Genomic DNA, 25,532 nt, shown 5'->3' on the forward strand with positions numbered 1-25,532 from the left:
GGTAGAGAGAGGGAAGTCAATTGCTGTTGTTTGTAAGGCTTCAATTACCAAAATAAAACAGGAAATTGATATGAGGAAAACAAGGGAACTGATTGATAAAACAGAGCCAGACGAAGAAATATTGGCAACACAAGGAAAATATGAACAAAAAGGAAACGCAAAAGACTGAAATCAAAATAGAACCAAACTCAGGACCATCACAGCCTGTTAGACAGTGAGTTTTTTTCTGAATTAAGCAGGACGAGGGCTGTTTGCAGCCTTCAACCTAAAACCAGCTGTAGCAAATGTCAGTGTTGAATGTGGGGCGATCGTGGCTCAAGAGTTGGGAGTTCGCCTTGTAATCGGAAGGTTGCCGGTTCGAGCCCTGGCTTGGACAGTCTCGGTCATTGTGTTCTTGGGCAAGACACTTCACCCGTTGCCTACTGGTGGTGGTCAGAGGGCCCGGTGGCGCCAGTGTCCGGCAGCCTCGCCTCTGTCAGTGCGCCCCAGGGTGGCTGTGGCTACAATGTAGCTTGCCATCACCAGTGTGTGAATGTGTGTGTGAATGGGTGGATGACTGGATATGTGAAGCGCTTTGGGGTCCTTAGGGACTAGTAAAGCGCTATATAAATACAGGCCATTTACCATTTGAATGTGAAAAATGTAAATACATCGCAAGTGTCAAAGAAGTGATCTTTGCCAGTGGGAGTAAAAAGACCTCTCTATTCCCAAGCTCTCATTGGCAAAATTAACACAGCAACAGTGCAACAGTGATATTCAGCCTAATGCGACACGTCTCTACAGTGTTTCACCAGCAATGAGCAGATGAGATCTGGGTCACAGAGGAATTTTAAACAGCACTGGTAATACAATTAAATCAGTGACAGTGACATCAGTGATTAGCTGGAGGGCTCATCATCAGCAGAAGACAGAAGCTACACACGAGCAGAGAAATGCAAACTTTTTTACACTGTGATATTAAATGACAGTTGAAGCTACTGACCAACAAGGGGTGAGAGGTAGCAGGTCAGTTTTAGGTGTGCTCTATACACAGTTTGTATCATTGTTCTTATATTGTTCCTATTTTTATACCCACTGCTGCTGTTAGTGGGTATAAAACCAGAAAGAAATCTGTTTTTCATAGTTTGACTATATGCTTTTCAGAAGGCTCTCACATTACAACCTGATCCACACCTGGGCTTTTCTGAAGTGTGGTGGTAAATTCAGGCAGCTGCAGCCACCTTCAACACTTTCTGTCTATTCTGGAGCACCAGAAATGAATCCAGGTGGGAATAAAAATCTTCTTTTTTGACTTTAAAGCTCCTGATTGAACCTGGTAGTTCCAGCAGACGAGACACTTCTGTTATTAGAAGGAAGCACATCTCTTTCTAATCTTTGATCCTTATATTTTACTGTTTCTTTTACACACACTACAATGATGAGGTGATGTGTGAGCACCTTTACTGTTTCTTTCTTTAAAAAAACCTGTAGCCTACAAAAAATAACATGAATGGATGTTTTGACATTACCAGTGACCTAAAAGTGTTTCTAGCTGCATCCCACTAAGTGGACCTAGAACTGTACATCACTACCAAAGCTTGAGACACCCACCGATAGCACTGATCAATCACTGAAAATAAAGACAAGGACAGCGCTATGTCTTCCATGGTATTGTAATACACTATTGTATAAGCTCCTACTGTATGTCAAGAATAGCTGTTGCACATTAGAAACTGTGTTAGACAGGTTTTTTAAAAATATACTTTAAACATTTTATCATGTCGTCATGATTCGTCAGTGGCTCCTGCGGTGCTGTGTTTTTCTGCAGGGTGGCGCCTGTCTTCCAGTGTTCACCTGTTCTCCACGCACACCTGTGGCTCATCACGGCTGATGAACCTCAACCATACCCGAGGCCCTGTTGGAGTGTTGTTCCTCGCTTACCTGTGTTAGTGCAGCCCAGTGCTGGCTCTTGTGTATTTCCCTGTGTTCCAATACGAAAAGGAGTTTGAGCGTGTGCTTCTCCCTTTCCCGACTTGCCCTTGGAATCCCTGGAACCCTCTTCTCTCTATATGCATAATATCCAGCAGTGTTGTAAACAAACCCTTCTGTTTGGCTGCACAGTACAGAGTCCAGCATCAGTAACTGTGACAGTCGCTTTATATTCGTTAAAGACATAAATCAGTAAGGAACTCATCTCCTGTACTTTTAGAGGTGTGCCTTTTAAAATACATTGAGGTGCACTGCATCCTTTGATTTTCATTAAGTGCTGAAGGAAAACAAGTCAAGACAAGAAGGAAAAAAGCAGCTGATGTAAACACTGCTGTCTTAATACAACTCATCCTGAGAGACTCCTGTTTGTGGAAGAAAGGAACGAGTGAGACAAGAGTCGAGGTGAATCACAATGAAGAGACAAGACTGAATACAAAAATCGAATGAGTGCATCCATCGATGTTGGGATATATTTTGCTTCCATAACATATTCTTTCATATGACTGAAAAGACAACTTTAAAAATGCATAATTAGTTCTTTATTTGTTTTATTTGGTTGGTACTCATGGTGATAGCTGTTAGTTCCATTTTCATTGTTCACTTGTAGTGGCTTCACTTAAACAGAACTGCCTTTCACATGTTCGCTGGTTTCATCTCCTCTCAACAGTGGATTTATACAGATCCCATCATGCAGTGTTTCTGTGAGACGTGAGCAAACATCCAAGAAGGGGGCGGTCGACTATGAAGCAAAGACTGCTGTGAATCTGTAATATTTTATTAAAATAATGTGACTTTGCATCAAGTGACATCAAAAATACATCAGGCTGCTCAGCATCATTGCAGTAGTAGGTGGCTATGCATGCATGTGTGACTGTGGAGTTTGGAGCACAATACCATCAACTTACTCATCACCATAGTAGTGAAATGGTGAGGCTCTCATTCACTAGTTACAAAGCTTATGCAACAGGTCTGTGAATTACTGCTGCCATTAGGAGCACAGAGCAGTCTATGCTTTGGGCAGGTTAACCTTGACAGATGCTGACAGATCCACCCCACACTCATTATCTCCACTTTCAAAATACCCATGTGGTCACCATCTATTCACATTCAGACTTTAAAACTATTAATTAGGAGCAATTCATCGGTTTACAGACGTGTTGTATCAGGTGGAATTTGAACCGACGCCGCTTGAACCAAATTCCCAGATTGCTTCTTGCTGCCAGTCCCCCCTGCAGGAAAGCGATCGCACAGTGAGACTACAACTGGAATTCATTTGCATATGAAAACAGGATGTGTAGTGAGAATTCACAGCTCGTGTCTGAAGATTAATTTTACATTTTCACACTTCTGCTTATTAGCTTCATTTACCCAATTCACTGAAGTGCTCGGCCCATCAAGTACCACAAGAAGCATATTCAAATGGACAGAATATCTCAGCTATTAGCTGCCCTCTGGATAATTCTTTTAATTTTGTTAACTGGGAGCCTCCATTTAAACACAGATTAAAGAGTCCTCTGACTGAGCCCACGATGCCTCTTGGTGAACATGTTGCGATGGCAACAGAGGGAAGAATGACAGACATCGAAGAAATAAATAAATAAAATACAGAAAAGAGGGAGAAAGGGGTGTCTAGATAATATAGAAACCTCAAAACAGGAAGTGAATGCCTTTTATTTGCCAAATGAGTTGGTTAGCCCCATTACACAGAGAACAGAATTGACTTATTCATTAATCTGGAAATGGATTTTAAACAGCAGAGTGTGCCAAGCTACACAGAAACACTGTTTACAGTTTCTCTGGGAAACTGCTTGAAGACAACAAAGTCTTTGACTCTTGACTTAGTAAACAGATATAGTGCAAGATAGGATACTTTTTTGCGTGGGCAGCAGTTAATCTGCTGGTTATATTTCAGCTAATAGCCAATAACTTTATGTGCAATCCTCGTAGGATTGCTACAGAACTACGGTTACACCAGGTGAAAAAGGGACTAACAATAAATGGCCACAACACACAAAAATATCAGCAGCAATGAAATTAAAGTAAAAAAAATTAATACATATCTGAGTTTTCATATAATTGTTTTAAAGACTGACAGAAACCAGGTCATCAATCAAAATAGTCTTTATCTATGAAGAATTTATGATCACGTGGTAATGAAACAAGCCTAAACCTTCTCATCTTCCACTGTAATAGCAAACACGCTGACTCGTCTATTCCAACTGTTCCCTGCTTCCTTCTCAGCTCAGTAAGCTCAGGGGTTGTGCACAGTGGGCAAGTCTTTTTAGACCAACGGCGGGAAAATCTGTAAATTATATAAAGTCAGCAGTTGCAGCCACTCCCCACCAACATGTTTATGGCAACGCTGAAGACACCGCTGTGTCATGTGGTGCCTGCAAGCCAAGTTATGTGGCTGGTGACTCAGATTTACCTCTAAAGCCTTTAAAACCAGGGCATGAAATTCACCAACATGTTTAGACATGACATTGTTTCTTACCATCTCTCTTCTAGTTTGGGGTTTATATCTGTGCAGTATTCTTATTCTTGGACCTTTAGATGAAAGTAGCTTTGAATGTACAGCTTAAAATAATCTATAGTGGAGCCCCTCAGTTCACACACACTCTCTTTACAGTGAGGTTTTTGTTTTGTAGTTGAACAGTCTTAAAGCTGATGAAAGGCTGTCTGGTGGCTTTTACTTGGAAGCTGCAAAACCTTCTGCATGACAGGAGAAGTACAAGCAGGCCATGTGTGAGGTGTACGACATCGTTCATGATGCAGATGCTTCCTCAATACACCTGCTAGGTTAAATGCTACTGATGGTGGAACCGAGCAGCTGCAGTGCTGCACGGTGCAGGTGAGGCTTTCCACAACACACCTGTAGAAGGAGGCGAGGACTGAGGGAGCCACTCCAGCTTCCTTCAGCCTTTGGAAGAAGCAAAGATGCTGATGTACCATCTTGTTGTAGCTTCAGGTTGGTGTGCCTTCTTGGTGTTACCCACTTCAAGTACCCGGGGATGCTCACAGGTACTCGATGCAGGTGGGGTGCAGCTGATGCCCACAACCGCATCCTTTTTTTGGCTTGTGTTGATGAAAGAGTTGTTTCACACACAACATGCAGTGTAGTCCTAGATCAGCAGCATGTGGATGAAGGCGCTCATGAAGCATCCCTGTGACCAGTATTTCATGGAGGAGGAGATATGAATTCTGACAGTTCGGGATCTGTTTGTAAGAAAGTCTAAAATCCAGTGTGGATAGTCGTCCTAACAGAGCCAGCGTATTTACTGGTGTCTTTAGGATGATGCTTTAGTCTAAAGTAGGAGCTGTTTTCTTCCAGATGAGTGAGGACCAGAAGAACCACTAAAGAGATGGTGTCACATCATGACTTCAGAGGAGTCCCTGGGGACTAATCATTCCCTCTTTGGCACAGGGATATTGACAGCAGTTTTGAGGTATGTGGGAACGCTGTCGAATATATCTGTCAACAACTCAGAGAGCTGGTGTGAGCAGACCTTTAGTGCCCTACCTGGGATGCCATCTGGGGAGAGTTCCCATCCAGCATTTCAAGGAGTAACCCTCTGCAGAGAAAAACTCACCTCTGCCGCTGTGATGCTGAGGGGCAGCTCACTGGGTGGAGGATGAGCTTGGAAGGGGCAGTGGTCTTCCTGGACTTATGATGCAGGGATTTAAACACACATAGTAAATATAGCCCTGAACTTAACAGGAAGAAACCTCCGGCAGAACCAGGCTCAGGGAGGGCAGGGCCATCTGTTGTGACTGGTTGGGGTGAGAGAAGGAAGACAGGATAGAGGCCCAAGAATGTTTCTCATGCAGACTGGATCAGCCAGGGATCGAACCACCAGCCTGTTGTACCTCCCGACATACAGGCGCCTCTAACACATCTGAGACTTAATATTATTTTCTTATAGTCCACTCACTCTGTTAAATGTAAACACACTGCGGCTGTTTATGATAAGACGACACTTCAATGATCCCCGTGGGATAGTGTGTGTGTGTGTGTTCTCAACAAAACTGAGTTTTCTTTCTTTTTGTGCAGCAGCTCAGGGTGTGTGTTTGTAGTTATCTTGCCCTGGCAGAATCCCTGACTTCTGACAGGGAATCGAACTGCCGGCTCATTGCTCCCTCTGCTTTGCAGCTCATCACATCATCAAACCTGACAGCTCTTGTCAAAGCTCGTCCCTCTCGTCCCTCACTCAGGCTCCACTTTGCCCTAAAGTCTCTCTCCTACTCAAATACACTTTTATTTTTCTTTTATTTGATTCTATCATTGCAGCAGATGCCAGACAATGTCTACTGACAATATCAAACATTACCATGATATTAAATGAAAAAAAAACAGCTGGTTTATATTGATTTTAATACATGCATGTCTGAAACCCTTTAGGACATCTTAGTTGATGCTTAAATAAATATTACGGTACTATTACCGTATTATAAAGCTGGAACTAGCCCTCCCTTATGTTCTCAGCATTTTGAATATAAAATGCAAAACTTCCTATCGCTGTCTAATTCTATAATGATCTCATCCATCCATCACTGCCCACATATCTGGGACTGGGTCTGAGCAGCTTAATCAGAGAAGCCCAGACCTTCTTTTCCTGAGCCACCTGCTGTAGCCCATCTGTTGGAGCTGCTCCCCCCGGGCCAGCCGAGAGACATAATCTCTCCAGTGTGCCCTGCATGTACCCCAGGGTTTCCTCCTCGAAGGATATGCCCAGGACACCTCCCCAGGTGGGACTCAGGAGTCTCCTACTCAGATGGGAGGGGCCAGCCACCCTTGTATCTGTGATCTTGATTTTTGAGTCACTACTCAGAGCTCATGAATACAGAAGAAAGTAAGGATGTAGATCAACCCGTGAATCGACAAGCCACCACACGAGGAAGCCAACAGGACCACATCAAAACGCAGAGACGAGCTCCTGAGGCCATCAAAGTGGAAGCGTTTGGCCGCTTGACCGCCTGTAAAAATGTCCATAAAATTCTAATTAAAAATAAGAATCAGTGAAAAAGAGCAGCTCTGAAAAAGGCCGATACTCAATGGGAATGAGACTAACTTAATTCCAGCAATGCAGGCTAACCCCTCGCTCAGGTTATACAGGGAAATATTTAATTTTTCTTCCCTCTTCTCAATTTCACTGATTAGTTTCACAGGTATGTGCTTAAACTGTAAAAATACGAGGTTGTCTAAATGAAACTAACGGTATGGCTTTGTAGTGTGGAAGGAGGAAACCCACTCAGGCAAAAGACACCATACAAACTCTACATAGGAAAGCAGGATTTTCCTTTATTAGACAACAATACTTAACCACTACAACACCACGCAGCCTGGAAAAGACACCAGCATCGCAAGGTATTAGTTCGAGTTTACATCCTGGGAGAGAAGTATGTGTGATACCATCACAGACCTGTTTTGGCTTCACTGGTGCTTAATGGCACTCTGTAAAGGGTGTGATGCTCCAGTGTAAATGGAACCAGACAGACAGCAGGTAGTGTGAAGTTGTTTTAGAGGCACTGGGGATGAAGATGGTCACTGCTGTTTTTACTAGCACGGTTACCCCACAGGTCCGTCTGTCATTATCTGCTTACACACCCGCAGCAGCCACACTGCGTCCTCATACAGCCTTTCCTTTTGAACCTCATCTTCAGCCTTGCTTCTTCTCCAAACTGCGATATGTTCCTCAGTCATTTTTAAGACATTTTCTCCTCTCCGGCTTGTGATGAACCTTTTCAATCCTTGTTACTCTTGAGAGTCCCTTTTCCCTTCTTCACATTTTCCTTACAATTTGAAGAGAGACATCACACTTATAACTAGTTTAGCTTCTCTTTGTTGCTTTTCTGCACAATTCAAAATGTGTAATAGTGCTAAAGTACAACAATCTTCTCATTTTCACCAGACTAATCCTTCAAACACAAGTATTCCCAGAATTACCCAATTCTCTGTTTTTCTTTTCTTTTGTCTCTCTATAGATGCCATCCAGCCATCCTTGGTGTGACATCACAATTCATTTCCATTCACATTTGTCAGCATTTGTCTTTACTGTGTTTGGACAGATGTTAAATTGGTTTTTCCCCAAGCTGGCACAGATCTTCTTTAATGAATATGAACCAGCCCAAGTTTCCCCTTAAAGCTCCTGCCAAATTTGACCCATCTATGTTCTTGGGAACAATATGGGAGAGTGAGGAGACTGATCCAAGCTGATCTGTGTGGCATGGCTGAGTTTCGACCTTGGGTGGAGCCTACAAATGGCAGGGAGAAATGGAAGCGGCGAGGGAACTCTGTAATAGGCAAGGCAAGTTTATTTATATAGCACAATTCAACAACAAGGTGATTCAAAGTGCTTTACAGAGACATTAAAAAACAAAAACAAGAAAAAGCACGATTTAAAATTGATTAAAAAAACAGTAGATAAAATCAGAACAGTAGATAAAATCAGTAGTTAAAATGTAAGTTTTGAAATTTAAGCTTAAGTGTGGATTTGGTGCTTTATTCAAATGCAGCTGAGAACAGGTGAGTCTTCAACCTGGATTTAAATAAACTGAGTGTTTCAGCTGATCTGAGGCTTTCTGGGAGTTTGTTCCAGATATAAGGAGCATAAAAGCTGAATGCAGCTTCTCCGTGTCTGGTTCTGACTCTGGGAACTGATAAAAAACCGGATCCAGATGACCTGAGGGATCGGGAAGGTTCATACTGGGTCAGGTAATAATAGGAATATAACTTTAAATCCGCCAATAAAGGCTCAAAAACCATAATTATGGACAAACAACAATATATACTGGAAGCTAACAGGCAATTGGCACTATATTCCTATTAAGGACAGTATTCAGAAAAATACACAAATTCGGACTCGTGCTATTGTGGACAAACTATACAGTAGGAAATATATTACCGTGAAACAAAGAGACTTTTTATACAGTTATTTATACAGTTATTTATTTATTATTATTTCAGTTATTTGAAAGATACGTATCATTTTCTAGAACTAATCAAACCAATGAGACTCTGGACAAACACACATTTATTCACAACAGACATTGATAGCCTGCACACGGACATTAATACAGAACTAAGGCCAAAAACAATAGAAACTATTCTGAAGGGGCATCGGGACCCTAAGATGAGTTCGCAGGTAGACAGTATCTACAGGTGGAGGGCACAGCAATGGGGCATAGGTAAGCCCCCTCATATGCACATTTGTACAGGAGTCAGTGGGAACAGGAAGCTCTGGCTAAATGCCCTCAAAAACCAACTTTTTTTCTCAGGTATTTGGATGACATCATAGGAGCATGGTCTCATGGTGAGGAAAAGTTTTGCAAAGTTATTAATGTTTTAAACAACCGTCATCCCTCTTTTAAGGTGAAATATGAATTACATTCTTCACAAGTAAACTTTCTGGACACAACTGCTCCTGGAACAATTGGATTCAAATAGGAAAAAGATTTCTACCGAGGTCTATTTCAAACCCACAGATTTCCATGCTCTTCTACAGAAGTGCAGCTATCATCTTAAACACACGTATAAAGGAATTATCAAACCTCAAATTATTCGATTCTATAGAATTTCCTCGCATGACTCAGATCTTCAAGAGTCAATTAGCAGACTATCCCAGAGTCTTAGAAATAGGGGCTATTCCTTAGAACAATTAAAAGCAGTATGCTCGCGATGCGTAACTCAAAGATAACAAGTGCAGGTGCAGATGAGCCAAATGAAGATGTGGCTCAGAATCAAACCCAATTGGAGGACCCGAGCAGACTTATGGTTACTACCTATTCACATCTCCTACTTACCGTTGCAACATCAGTTAAAATCAAACTTTAATAAGTATACCTAAGATTTGAGACCATTCCCAAAGTATAGAGTAATCTCGGCTCATAGGAGGAACAAGAATTTAAAGGACATGCTTGTCAGAGCTAAATTACCTGAACAGTCAGGTAGAATAGAGCTGGTGAAATCAAACCACAACAGTTTATATATAACCCCCATGGACGAGCCGGAGCACCCATTTTACACAAGATGACATTGAACATGAAAAACATTATTTATTGTATTTTATGTTAAAAATGTCACCGTGTGTATGTAGGAGAGACAGTATAAACACTACTAGACAGACTAAAACAACACATTTATAGCGTTGGGGAAAACAGACTGAACAGTCCCTTGGTCTTGCACTTTCAAATACACCGACTGCAGTACTGGAACATAACGGGACTTCAAGCCTGTGCGACGTGGACGTGCCTGCTCCTTTGCTTTCATAGTTGCTTCATACCTGTGAGGTCCACAGACTTTAATGCAGAATTCGCTGATTCCTGCATTTGCATCTATCCTATTTTTAAGCCTCTCGCATTAGGGAAAGAAAAAATTGGGAACAATCTGAAATATAACAGGTCTTCATGTCTGTAGAAGGAAACTTAAAAAATCAAACACTTTGGCCAGAAACTGTTTATCAAACTAAGCGGATTAGTCGTAGTGGTTCAGTAACATTCGTGTTTCTAAACTTGCTCTAAAAATACTGCACAGTAACTCTCCTGAATCTGATGCACATCTTCTGTTACTGCTATATAACACTACTGTAGCAGCCTCTGTTTCAATGCCACGATTGGCAACCTGAACCAGAACCTCTGGTTGGTTTTAGTACTAAGTGTCCCAGAAGCACAAACACATAATGAGCTTTTGGTTTTTCTTTGCTGTGTTTCTATTAAGTTTTCTCTCAACTGATTATTTCACTAAATTGCAGGTAATCCAAACTGAAGCAGGCAGCTCATATTACGTTCTTATCCAGCTGCCCTTACTTGAAAAAATAACAGCAACAACAACAACAACAATCATAATAATAAGTTCATACATACTTAGATAAACACAGTAAAATATCGAGTGCCTGTCGAATCAGCTTCCACGACTCATATGTGTGGTATTCTAGCTCGTTTACATGGCTTCCATGAAAAGTGCATCAGTGTCTTTGAACCTTTTATTTCAAACCAAACCTCACAATAATCCTTCCATCCAACCCCGCTTCACAGGCCATAGTACAGACTCTCTGAATGGTTATTGATTAATAACTTGTTAATAACAAGTGATCAGACACTGAGCATCCAAGTGTGTTAAAACAACACCAGGGATCGTATCAAGCTTCATTAACCAACAAGTGATATCAGTGTGGTGATGTCCATCTTTTTTACAGAGTCTATGATCCAAACAAGACACAAACCAGGTCTGTTGGTCTAATGTGTGATTAAGCAGACTTTATAGGTTTTTAAAATGGAACAGTTATCTCCCAGCAGGCAACACTGCATATGCCAACCCACTGATTTCACAAGACGCCATGCAAGTCAAGTCAAGTGGCTTTATTGCCATTTCAACCATGTGCAGTGGTACAGTACACAGTGAAGTGAAGCAAGACAACATTCCTCCAAGACCATGGTGCTACATATAACAGACGATCAACACAGGACTCCATAAAGTGCAAGTGTGCAAAAACACAAAACAAAACAAAGACAGTGCAGACACAAGACCAAAATGCAACAATGACAGTTGGTTGTGCAAAAGACAGAATTGTGCGAAAAGTAGCTTGATGTGTGTGTGTGTGTGTGTGTGTGTGTGTGTGTGTGTGTGTGTGTGTGTGAGTGTGTGAGAGAGAGAGAGACATTGTGCAGATAACAGGGTGACACAGAAAGCACCTGACATACCTGAAGGCATTAATGTACAGCCACGGATGGGAAAGTAGTGAAAACTAAAATAAGGACATCTACCTGTCTAACTTTTTAAACTAGCTGCAAACATTGCAATACACTGTTAAAACAAACCCAAACTGTTGGACTAAACAGCAAAAATCTGTTACCCGTAGAGTAAACCAACAACTTAATCAACTGTTGTTCTTCCAGCCAAGAGGAGGAGCGTAGCTTTCTCACCACGGGTATCTGATGGAGCCCTAGAGGTGGAAACCAGCCCACAGTATAATGTAGCTTACAGGAGAAAACTGAATGACAGACGCATGGGTTTGGAGCTCGTGTGTGTGTGTGTGTGTGTGTGTGTGTGTGTGTGTGTGTGTGCATGACTAAGCTAACCCTGTGTGCAAAGATGGTGAAGTGTCTTTAGATTATGCAGCTATAGACCACAGGCTGCTGCATCTCCATCCAGAAACCACCTCCCAGCTGCACCACGTGGTGCCAAAGTCATCGCGCTCCAGCGTGTTCCTCCCAGCTGCACCATCCGTGGCCAAAGTCATCACACTCCAATATGGGCCTTCTGGATGCAGCATCTAATGCCAAACATATCAAAACACAACATGGGCTCTCAGCTCGACCATCTTAAGACTCATTTCAATCCAGTGAGTACCCTCCAGCCGTCCATCTGTGTGTGAAAATACATTTTAAAAAATTCAGTGCACCTCACACAAAAGGAAGAATAATTTAACGCAGTCCTAATCCTCCATTTGATCCAAAAGACATAAAAATACCATTTCATCTGTGCCATCTCCAGCCAGACATACTTCAGTAATTACTAGCATTAAATCCTCGTCTCAGTTTCACCATCTGAGGACAAACGTGTCATCGCTGCGTGTCTCGGTACCACCTGAGGCCAAACTCATTGCAGTTTAAATTGCATATCTGTTTCTTATCTACTAACATTTTTCTGGTTTCTGTTCAGTGTCTGTTTATTCTCTTTGATTTGGTGTAATTCAGATTTCATTTTCTCCATAAAGAGAACTTGTCCCTCTGGGCGTTAAACACTCAGCATCTGAACAATAAAGCTCCACTTGTACCTTCAGGCGGTCCAATGCAACGCCAAATAAAAACCCACTATCGTCCATGTGAGTCAGTGGAAGACAAATCAAAGGATTCTGTGGGTCTGTGGTCTGAGGGAGAGTTTGTGTTGTAAGCTCTTCCTCCTACACGAAGAGTTTTGATTTATTTTTGGCTTACAATTTAACCCCAAAACATGATTTTTTGCTTTTATTTAAAGTTTAAAAGATCTGGAGAAAAAAAAGACTTTAACTTGTGAATAATCCAAATGTTGACAGAGCAGTTGCTCTGTGTAAACCTCCCACTAGGTGCTTGGAGTGTAGGAGGGACATATTTTAAAGTTGCTGAGTGAACACTGACAATTTGTTGCTGTCCACTGTGCTGGACAATTGGACTCATTGCTGAAACTCTATATGAACTCAGTCCACACACGATGACCTGCAGGTCTGCCTTTACTGTTTAATCACAGCTCCACTCGACAACAACAGGCTTTGTTTATCGGTCAGCTTTGTTAACAGAGATTAAAGACTGTCAGTGTGGAAAACAAAGGCAGCTGTGGGCACTCGTTCAAACAGAAGTTTGAATTTCTCTAAAATCCTACGTGCACATCCAAGCCAACTATGAAAAACAGCAAATATGAAGCGTGTTAAAGCCTATTGTATATGCTGTGTATGCTCCAAATATAGAGTTATAGTTTGTGTACAATCTGTTAAGAAAAAATAAAGAAAAGAAACATCAGGGAACCACTCGTGACATGTTCTTTGGCAGCATGAGTACTTTCACTGAGGTTTATTTTGACTCCCATAAACTAAAGCAGCGTCAATAGACAATAGAAAAATACAGACTTATCCACAAACAGCTGGAGTTCATCGGGTACTAATCCATGAAGATGACTATTGTTATTGTGCTGTTATTGGACGTAGTGTCATTGGCACTTTATATTACAGCTTGGATAATATAATAATAAGAAGAGAAGAGGTAACATTAATACATTACCAAGGTAATGTAACCAAGTAACAGCTTGGCACTGATCTTGTTACTGGCTTAGTAGTATTAGACTATATTTTAAATAAAATGACATGTTGGTAATAATCTCCTATGTTTGTAAATATTTGCACACTAACACTGTATACAGTTAAAATGATTCCTACATTATGGACAAACATTCTCCTTTGTTTGAAAACAAAAAAGTGAATATTATATAGGGATGGGTATTGATAAGATTTTCACGATTCCGATTCCATTTTCGATTCTGTTTAACGATTCGATTCTTTATCGATTCTTTTTAAAAAAGGAGAACACTAAGTTCGATTAGCTCAGAACTTTGTTTTATATCTTCTCTTTGAACAAGAAAGAAATTTATGAGTAACATGGCCTTACAAACCCAGCAGTGAGATCGTAAGAGATCCAGCCTACGGCTCTTCAATGGGGTGTCACAGGGTCCCCAGGAAAAAGAAAATTGTAAATGTAAAATAATAAAATAAATATTCTTCTGTAGCAATAACACATGAATATCCAGTAAAGTCCCTGCCTACAATTAAACACATCCACTTACTGAAAATCATCTGCTGTGGCAAATGGGTGCAAGCCTTTGACCACAAACTGAGTCACTGCTCGGTGACATTCGTCTATCCTGGCTTGAAAGGAGACGCTACCGGTAGACTGCAGCGAGAACTGCCAGCATCTGAGCCAGACTGTCTGTCTCATCATGATCACCTAAATGCACAGTAATGGCAGGTTTGTAATAAGGCAGGTCGCGCTAACATAATATGCACTGTTAGTTGATTATTTACCTGCCGCATTAACGGGAGAGGACGTGCAAACGTTACCGCTGCTGCTGGGCTGAGATTCACGAGTCCAGAATTAAAAACATGACATTCATTTAAGGTTATCGTGTGTTTTGTGAGCACGTGCTTTTGCATATTCGTAGTGTTTCCTCCCTTAAATGAAATATCTACTTTGCAAGTATTGCAAGTTGCCCTGTTGTCATCCGTTCTCGTAAAGTATAACCAAACTTTTGAGCATTTGAGCCGCTTAGGCGCCGTGTTTCCTGCCAGGTAAATGACGCTCCGCAATGTGGTGACGTCATTCGGGGCGACTGGAATCGATAAGGGAATCTTTTGCAAAAATGGCAAACAATTGCAAAGAATTGAAACAGTGGGAACCGGTTCTCAACAAAAACCTGTTTTCGATACCCATCCCCAATATTATATGTTTGATTCTGTGGCTTCTTATGTGGAAAATGCAAAAATGCCTGAGTGCTGAGTGGAGGAATGATAATAATAATAATAATAATAATAAAGACTGAGCATGGCGGGTATGGCTATATTACTTCACAAAAAAAAAAAAAAAAAAACCCAGAACGAAAAAGTAAGCTTAGCATGAGGAAAAGACACACGGAGAGAAAATGATGCAGAGACTAAAAACTTTAAAATCTAAACTCCAAACAGAGCAGCACCATGACACAGTGTAAAATTCTTTCCTGACATTTAGATGGAAGCTAATGTTTGCTCATTGTTTCACTGTGAAAATCGTTCAAAGACAAACAATTGTGAGCGAATTAATTAAAAGTAGATTCAATTAATTTTCCCTGAATGCGTTCGGGAACCAGGTTGAGCGTGAAAAGTACAAAGTTTTCATTGCCAACCAAGAATACTTTAATAATCACTAAGGAAATTATGTGGGTCACAGTTGCTTCAAATCAGTAACAGTAACAGACTAAACTAATTAAACAATATGTTACAAAGTTTACAAATTTAAGAAATAGCACTAATATATACAAGTCGCTCAATCATAAATATCAAGAATATTAAAGAGGTGAAATATATATGGTTGATATTTGACTCTAACCTGTGAAACTTTATCATCTGTTATTTTACTGGAGAGCATGTAAAGGGTGTAACTATTGCAGTGTGCTTTGGAGTTGTACAGGGAGGCAGAGGCAGGACTGATGTCCTGTGTCGTTCAGTGGTGCATTATGGGTAAGCTCAGTCTCTCATTGAGCGTGCTCCTGTGACTGGCCAGCATGTCATGGAGTGGGTGGGAAGTATTGTCCAGCATTGTCCTTATCTTAGACAACGTGCACCTCTCAGACATCACCTTAAGGGAGTCCAGCTCCATCCCCACAACATTAGTGGCCTCGTGATCAGTTTATTGGGTCTGTTGGCATCTGCAACCCTCAACCTGCTGCCCCAGCATGCAACAGCATAGAGGATGGCACTGACCACAACAGACTCAGATGTTGAAAGACCTCAGAGACGACTCTGTACCTTCCTCAGTGGTGTTTTTAGCTCAGTCCAGTTTATTGTCTGTGTGTACTCCGAGGTCTTTATAGTCCTCCACATCGACCCCCTGCACTAAAAAAATGTTCAAGGGTTTCCGGTCTGAGCTGCAGATGATTCTGCTCACACCAAAGAGTCAACCACAGCCCAGTACTCTCTTTTAGCCACGGGCAAACCTTAAACATGCCGCTTTATCCATGCGTGATGTGCTTGCCATGCCCGTGGTTTTCCCTAACCATGGAGACAGTGGTTTAACAGGCTTTTATGCAATTTGAAAAATAGTAATGAGTTCTATTAATAAGATGCAAACATAAAAATGTCTCAGAAAATAAAATGGCCTCTTATGTTTCTGGCTCACTAACTTCATCACCATTCACTTCCTTCATTTAATAGAAATGCCATTTCACAAACTCTTTACATCAGCAATAATAGCGCTGATAACTGCGCTGGAAATTGGTACAAATGGCAATATTTGTAAAGATGGCAGGTCTAATTCTGGACTGTCCTAATCTACAATAAACTATCAGAGAGATTTATGGGTAATAAAAACTGTCTCCTGTGACTAAACCTCACAAAGTAATAAAAGTCCATCTCTGCACTCTCCTAATATACGAAACCCAAATTTAATACACTTGTCAGAAGCACTGATAAAGCTCTCAGAGAAAAGGCCGCCCCTCAGCAAAGTCCATACAAATTCAACAGGCTGGAACTTAAAATTTAGACATACAATTATAATCTTATCAAAGTGCAATTACAGAGATTGTGTAACATCTATCCACATCACCATCTGCTCCCACTTCTTGGTTGTAACAGGTCAAAATAAAAGAAGCTCGCACACACTGCTGCGTGAAGACAGACCTGGGAATCACACGCAGTGACGTGCCACATATTTCATTGTCATAATTAAATGTTTGCTTTGCTACTTCTAATCACTGCGTGCATTAACATGCACATAATAATTCAATTATGGACAATAATTAGAGTGAAGCATTACTCCAATCATGCGGCTTCTGTTAAATATAATTAATTATATATCTTCTTTATATATCTAGCACCCAAACTGTATGCATGGTCGTTTGTGTCTGAATTTCTCTCTCTCTCTCTCTCACACACACACACACACACACACACACACACACACACACAATCGTGTTTTCATATCTTTGTGGGGACATCTAATTGACATAATGCTTTCCCTAGCAGATTAACCCTCAGCCTAAACCTAAGCATAACCTAATTGAGACCCTGACACTAAAACCACATTTTGAGTCTGAAAAATGCCTTCAAACTCATGGGGACCATAATTTTGTCCCCATAAGGACTGTTGGTCCCCACAAGCATAGCAAACATCCAACTTTTGGTCTCCACAAAGATATGTAAACACACACGCACACACACACCTGGGTGTGTTTGTGCGATTATGTGACTGCAGTGTGACAGTGCAGCAGCTGATGACTAGAAGCTGGGGCAAAAGAGGGGACATGAGACGTGTGTGTCCTCAAATCTATCTGACAAGCATACCTGCACACACACACACTCGGATTGTTTTGCTCTCGCGTTCACATCCAGTAAAATCACCTCTAACTGCAGTGGACAGGTGGCCCTTTTAAACTCCTACTCACTTTCTCTGCACTCTCATTCACACAAACACATCAGGCGACAGCGCTGCCAACTCCTGTGGACAGCTAGCCTTTTTAATTCACACTTTGACACACACGCGCGCACCAAAATGTCGACCAAAACAGACCCGAGTGCCAGGAACAGTGCGCGGGCTCTGCTGCTCTGGACACAGCTAACCATGTGTTAGATGTAAGTATTGCTAACAGCAGGAGACAGGTGTTTTTTTCCTCTGCATCTGTGTCTGCTTGTGTGTAAGACACTCTTGACAAAAAAAGGTGCAAATAACCACCGTGGACAGGTATCTTTGCACCCTTTCTGTCGCTTGCTGTAAATGTACGCTTACCTCGACGTTTGTGTGTCGCACGTTTTTCCCCACCTTTGTTCATACATGACTCAAAGACGTCAGACAGTGTTGCTGGCTAACACACCCTGATACTGAGCCTTTTTTAACAGTTTGTTCTGATGAGTCACATCTATGCAGTTCTACCAAAATTCCACCCTATTCAAAGCCTATATAAGACATGAGCCTACTGTCAAGCATGATTACTTAATATTAGTATACATATAAAAACAAAACAATAGCTTTATTGGTGCAATATATAGACACTTAATTCCACACAAACAATGAGTTCACAAAACCAGAAATGAAAGCACAGGAAACTGTGACTTAACATAACCACCAGCTACACCTGACATCCAACCTTTTTGATTTACTCACAACAGAGCTGCGGTCCCCAACCCCCGGGCCCTGGACCAGTACTGGGCTGCAAGAGTTCATGTGAAAGTTATTCATTTTTATCGTTAACATGGTTTCCCTGGGTCTACCGGTACCGGCTTGTTGTATTTATCCAGGTCCAAACTCCGTGAAAATATTGTCGGACACAAAAAAGGTTGGGTACCGCGGGAATTGAAAATATAATTTAAAAAAAAACATCAAATGTTCAAACTGAGAAAATGTAAAATTTTACAAAAACACACGAGCTCATTATGAATCTAATGGCAGTCCCAAGAAAGTTTGGACAGGGCCGTGTTGTTTCCCGCCGTGTAGCATCCCCTCCTTCTTTTTAACAACAGCCTGTAAACATCTGGGAACTGAGGAGACCAGCTGCTGGACCTTTGTGAACATGACCATTTAGTTTAACTGTGCTGTTAAGCTAAATGGTCATTAACATATCAGGGCCCGAGGAGTAAACAGACACCAGGCGTTCACGCCAAACACAATCAGGATTTGAGGTTAAAGCCTCTCAGCTGCTGCAGCTCCATTTGTGAACTGATCTGCCAACAGATCCTCGGTGGCTTTAAATCTGAGTATTTGTGGTCTTTGCTCTCTTTCTTTTCCTTGTGTCTTGTGTCTATATTTGGCTCCTCACTACAGCCATGACAGATTCAACATTAAAATGTCATCTCAGTCTCCTTAAAAAGCAAGGTTCTGCAGTGACACCTTGGGTCTTGGCATTCATGTAGATTTCCTTACAGTCACCCATGTGATTGTAAGTGACTCACTTAACAGAATAATGTATCCAACTACAACACAAAGAGACTTGTCTGATTTGTGAGAAACACAACAAAGAGGCCAAGATATTCCAGTAAAGAGATCCCAATCCCATGTGCCGAAGCAAGCTTAATCCACAGCGGCAACACCATCCACCCTACAGGACAGAGCAACTATTTTTGTATAGGTAGCTGTAACTGATAATGTTATTAGTCTTCTTCTTCTCCTCTGTCTATTTTTACTGTATAATTTTTGTAACACCTTCCTGGTCACTTCAGGCTGCTTTAAAAAGATAATATAACTACAGACAGCAGACGTGATGCATGAGCACCAAAAGTCCAGGTGCAACACACAGGAAATAAATTTGTATGCGACACCAGGTAGAGATCCTGTGTGGTTTGTTCTGTCATTTATGCATGACCGAGCTTGTACTTTCATCCATTTCCCAGAAAACATTTTTACCAAATGTTCTTATCACGAAAACAAAGCAAAGAGGAAGAATGCATCAGATAAGAGAGCTCAGAGCCTGACTCACAGGTTGCAAAGTGTGGGTATAAGCCTGCGCTGACCTCCCTTCATCAGTTGTGCATTACTGTTCGCTAAATTCCCTTCTGCCTCAGGAAGCAACGAGAACAACATCCAAGCTAGCAGTCCACACATAGAAAACCACGGCGCAGACATGCAGCTTTTAACGTCTGTTTTCCTGTATTTTCCATTTTGAGACAGTGGAGTAAAATTTCACTGTGACATGATTTTCCATCCTGGACATGAGGTCGACCAGGATTAGAAGCTCAGCCGGTCAGACCTGGTCTGATGGAAATCCTTTAGCTAGTCTGCTGGCTTTGGGGGCTGCTCAATTCCGATTTTTGATCAAATCCGATTTTTTTGTCTGCTTGTTCACACTACAAATAAAATGCGACAGCAAAAGCGTTCAGTGTGAACCCTCAAAGCGGCCGCATGTACAAAAGAAGACGTCACACACAACAGGCTCTGTTTAGATCCAGAGCAAACAATATTGTTTGACTAATGGCCCTTAATATAAAGACTTCGGACTTTACGTTTCCCAATTTTTGCTTAAAGTTATTTTGTTATTTATATAATAATGTAAATAACGTAATGATTATCCTTATATCTGTTTTAGAGGAGCGGTGCTTCAAAGGATAGTTGCAGATTTCTGTCAGAATCTGCAACTATCCTTTGAAGCACCGCTCCTCTAAAACAGCAATAAGGATCACGAAAGTGACCCAGATCGGATTTGAAAATATCGGATTTGTGCCGTTGACACTGTCATACCATGATCGGATATGAGTCGCATAGGGTCGGATTTGATTTGCAGGGTGAACGTAGCCTAAATGAGGCAGGTTGAATCTTCTTGCATTTTAAGCATGCGCAGGACTGGAATGTAAGTGGTTTTGGCCGTTTCAATGTGAACAATGTGAAAATCTCCGGGCTAATGTGGACGTAGACTTATTCAGCACCGCCACCAGTTGTGTTGATTGTAATTGCCGAGTGTGTCATTAGACATCAGGATCAGTCATTAGACAAATGACTGATCCTATTTTTCCTCATGTACTCAAAGTCTGCTGTAAATACTCGGTAGAGCCCCAAATATTCCCACCACTTTAACAGAGCTGTTTTTCGAGTTTCAGATCATCTTAAAAGTCTAATTGTTTTCTTTTTTGTTGAAGGTTAATCACCACTGACAAAGTAGTTTTCTTCAAGCAGCATTTTATCCTTTTTCAAAAAAGAACATTGATTTCCTGTTTCTAATGCTAATTATGCATAAGGCTGGCATATTCTCACAAAGGACTGCTGAAAAAGAATTTCTGCAGTGCTAACTAAAAACATTAAGAGGATCCACCATGATCCTCTTAATGTCTGCCAGATGGATAAACCGGAGCTGAAATCAGTCAAAGCCTGTGCTTTAAGTACAAATCCTCGAATAAATCTTATTGAATTATTCTTATCTTGGAAATGTTCAAATCCCCATTCAACAAACACCACCTACAAAGTGTTTAAGTTTATTCCAACATATGTATTTCCAAAGGTTCCTGAAACGAGACAAAGGAGTTAAAAATGGAGCCTCTGATGTCAAAGCACTGAAAGCTGCACTGCAAAGCAGGATTTTGTCTTCGGGGTTAACCTGAGGTTTGTCGTTCACTCCTTGCAGGGATGCATTGCCATGGTAACTTAAGCTGCCAAGCTAACATGCTGTTGGCTGCAAACAGTTTTTACGATTGTGTTTTTATATTTATTTTTTTCTTGCTCTCATTAAACACTGGTTTTAATAACTCAAATTAAATCTGTCTATTAAACATTACATTTAAACAGATTGTGATCCATCAAATTGTTCTGTATCTTAATGTTAGAGCAACTGATATTAAAGCACATAATCGGCAAAAGCAGATTTTCTCTTTGTTTATAAAGGAAGCTCTGCTGCCAGCACTGTAACTGTAACAGTGATTGGTCAGACACCAATGCTACACTTTTCATATGAGCTCAAAGGGACATTGGGATAACCTGGTTTATCTTGGCGAGCTGACAAACAGCTTCCTGTGACGGTTTGCCCTTATCTTACCTGATTACTAACCCTGATGTGGCAATCAGGATAAAGATATGTTGGGAATGATAAATCAAAAAGTCTGTGTATAAAAGAGAAACGCAGTCAGCATTTAGAGTTGGAAGGAGACTTCATGTATCGGAAGTGTTGGCAGGGAAGTGAAAGATAACTAAAGGAAAAGTGGTCTTATCTGCAATGCATTTACATGCGTGTGTGTGTGTGTGTGTGTGTGTGTGTGTGTGTGTGTGTGTGTGTGTGTGTGTGTGTGTGTGTGTGTGTGTGTGTTGCATAGGCTTGCAGAGCCGGTGGGAGTTTTCCAGGCTGGAAGCTGTCGCTACTTGACACGACAGTGCTGTGATAACTACTAATGAGGACACAGGAGAGAACATGTTATTAGACTCAAAATAAACACATCAATACGCAAACATCCTGCTGACAAAATGAAAGACAGACACACACATACATGTATTTGTTCCCAGAAAGCACTGTGAGAATTTTCCCATCATAAAAATAACAAAAGCAAAAAAAGAACAAGCGAGTGGATAATCCCACTCGACACACTAATGCAGCTACCACCAGTGCGCTAGCCGAGCTTTAATTCAGGTTAAGCTATGTTCATGAAAGCTTGTACCAGGGGACACAGTTTTCTTCTTGCTATGAATAAAACAGCATCTTCTTTAACTGTGGGCTACCTCGGGGAAATTAGAAAACACTGAGTACTGCTCGAGGTCAACCTTGATTTTTTTCAATGAAAACTGTGAGAAAAATGTTTTGGATCAAAATGCATTTAAAATGAATTTAAATATAACAAGGTTTTACAAGGTTTTGTTAGTAAATACAATTTAAAATTGCATTTAAAAATGTTCACAACTGGATAAAGTACTCAGATTTATTCCACATGTGTAAAACCTTTTTCCTTTGTTTCTCAAAAACCAGGAGTGTGTGAAGCATGAATGCACTGCTCAATCAGGATGTCCTACATTTCAGTTCATACAGAGAACTTAGAGTTGCAATACAAAGCTAGAAATTCTGAGAAGTGTGAAGGACTTTATTTTGTACAACTTTCCTCAGCTAATTATATATATATGAAACATGTCACTGTATTTGTGTTTTAGACATTATAATTATGTTGTTTTCTTTTTCTTTCTTTGTTCTCTGTTCCCATGTATACTCTACTTTTCCTGTCACATGTTTCATGTCACCCTCGTCTCTATATTCCCCATGTTTCCCCAGTGACTGTTAAGCCTGCGTGTCTTGAGTTTTGATCTGTGTGTTTTCCGTTTGATTTTTGTAGTCCTTGTCCTGTGTGCAGTGTATCTAGTCTTGCCTCCCCTTGTCTCTTTATGTCTGATTAGTCCCAGCTCTGTTTCCACCTGTTCCCCATTCTCTCTTCCTGCTTGTTTTAAGCCCTGTGTTTGTTTGTCTTTTTGTCTGTTTTTGTGTTGCACGCTGACTGTGCTGTGTTTTTTCTCTCCGTGTGCCTAATCATCTCCTAGCTCTCAATTCCTGGTCTATTTTCTAGTGTTTTAGTTTTAATTTCTTGTTTATAGTTTAGTTTTGTATTTGATGTGAAGTGTTTCCAGTAATAAAGCTGCCATTTTCAGTTATTCCTTCGTTTTGAGTCCTGCATATGGGTCCTCATCCTGCCTGCCACACAGCGAAACATGACAGTATAAAACAGTAAACATTTACCGACTGTGTGTATTCCCCCTCTTTCTACTTTGAAGTCTTAATAAACACATATTTATTTGTAAATGATGATCCATTCAGTGACACAGGTTTTTAAAAACGAAATACAAGAGTAACCCAAATATGAAACTTTAAAACCAGGACTATCCGGTCATTAGCTGTTTCCAGGTCCAAACTCCGCTTCAGGTCCCAAAGTCAAACGAACACTGTGACATCACTGAGAGTTACAAACTGTCTGAATTCTTTCATCTGTAATAAATGATCAGTGTTGCTGCTCTACCAGGTGTAACAATTAAGTTTAACATCCAGGCATCCATGAAAACAGGATTTATCAAGTTTAACAGATCAGGGAGTTCGATTCCTACACAGTGTTCAAAAGTGTTAAATTTTTTGGTGTTAATAGTCTCCTTGCAAAAGTAGAGTTAATTTTACTCTAAGCAGAGTCACATTCATTTAATGTAACTCTGAGGTGTAAAATGATAGTAGTTAAAATCGAGTGTTAAAAATGAGTGTTTCTCTGTCAAATCTGGAGGTGTTACAATGGAAACATTAACTCTTGACCTCTTAACTCTGAACTCCGACAGGGGCTATGACACCAACAGAGTAAATTCACAAACTCCGCCCCCAGCACGGCTCCAATCGAAGCTGAAGTGAAGCCGTTTCAGAACATTTTGCTCTACATATTTGAGTTGTTTGCCATGCTTGGTAAGTCATTCTTTCAAAGATTGTTTCAATTATTATTAGCTTTTACTTCTGTGGCTCTTTGGAGTTGAGACAAAGCTGTGTGAAAGGCATTAGCCATGTTGCTCGCTGATAGCATAATATTCTGTTTTAGCTAGCTGAAAGGTATTGTTTGCGGGCAAATACCACAGCCTTGAAAAAAAGCTTGCATGTGAATTTTCAGTCAAACTTTTGGTCAAATACACCTAAAACAATGTGTAGAATGTAAAATGTTGGTATAATGGTGCTACTTGAAGCCTGAAAACGATCGCCCATAAAAAAAAAACGAGCAAACAGCAGTAGCTGACGTCCTGACTGGATTCTACGTTAGCATAGATCCCTCCAGAGTTTTGTGCACACGGTTTAGGTAAAAATGAAAAAGGTTGAGGTTTTACATTTAGTTCAGTGTTACCTGTTGCCTGTGTCCTTGTCTTTTGGGAAAATACTTTACACAAGTAATGGCTCAAAGAGGATTCCTTTTTTTTTTTTTACTGTGCTGCAATTGTTTACTGGATTATTTGTGCCATTAATTCGTGTCAACTAATTTTTATTCAATCTCCGCACAGGATATGCTTGTGAAGATGGAATATGGGGGAGAGCAGAAGTGCGTTGAAGTTCCACAAAGGGATTAATGAAGGACATGCATATTGTATTGAAGAAATAAGTGATGAGAATGCTGTTATTTGCATTTACCAGCTCACCTATGTCAGACCTTTTGATAAACACAATTCTAATGAAAGTGAGAACATGTATACTGTTACATCTTTCAGAAAATGTTTTGAAATTGTGGTGCACAGTTCAGAATAAATGTTTTTCAAAAACCATTGCATCTTTTTAGTAAATGTTTATTTCCAAAAGAAATTTCTAGAAGTTCAGAACAGTAAAATTCCTGCTTTTTAGAATGAATTAGAAGATAACTCTTACGTAGTTAAACTAAAATACTCTTTGAGAGTTAATATATAAACTCTTTACACCAAGTGTTAAATTATCAACTCCAGACAGATTTGGTGTTTAACACTAAATCAGAGTTAACGTACCAACTCTCCAAAAAGAGTTAAATTAACACTCTCTGGTGTGGACCCATATAGACACTTTAATAGTGTTGAAATCAAATCCGACAGTGTTAATTTGGACATGCTGGATTTGCTGTGTAGTTTCCATCTAAGCATGATATAGCATGTTCTGACTGAGGGATTTCTGAAAAATGCAAACGTACAGCTCTGCTATCACTTCCAACATAAATGAAGACAGGAAACTAAACAGCAGTGACGTTTGTAGGGTTACTGAAGTTTGGCTAGTGTTACGTCCCTCTGCAGCCCCTAATCTCTTCAGTGGGTTCAGCTGTTGCTAATTGACCACACGTAGTCAGGTGTGGATGGAAGGATACCTGAGGCAGGCTTTCAGCAGGCCTCACTAGCCGTTGCCGTGGTGGCATCAGCTGTTCTAGCCA

General features: G+C 40.7%; 1 long non-coding RNA gene across 1 annotated transcript; it reads left to right on the plus strand.

Annotated features, from left to right (window-relative positions):
* The first annotated feature begins 23,988 nt into the window (after positions 1 to 23,988).
* LOC146560355 (uncharacterized) lies at positions 23,989 to 24,906 on the plus strand. Its single transcript, XR_014888244.1, has 2 exons — positions 23,989 to 24,067; positions 24,649 to 24,906. It is a non-coding gene; the product is annotated as an uncharacterized LOC146560355 (long non-coding RNA).
* The last annotated feature ends 626 nt before the right edge of the window (positions 24,907 to 25,532 follow it).

The sequence above is a fragment of the Mchenga conophoros genome, linkage group LG14, assembly GCF_057382185.1.
Source record: "Mchenga conophoros isolate Kocher_MC1m ecotype Shallow Benthic linkage group LG14, M_conophoros_male_GT1.1, whole genome shotgun sequence".
In the NCBI taxonomy this organism is placed as follows: Eukaryota; Metazoa; Chordata; class Actinopteri; order Cichliformes; family Cichlidae; genus Mchenga; species Mchenga conophoros.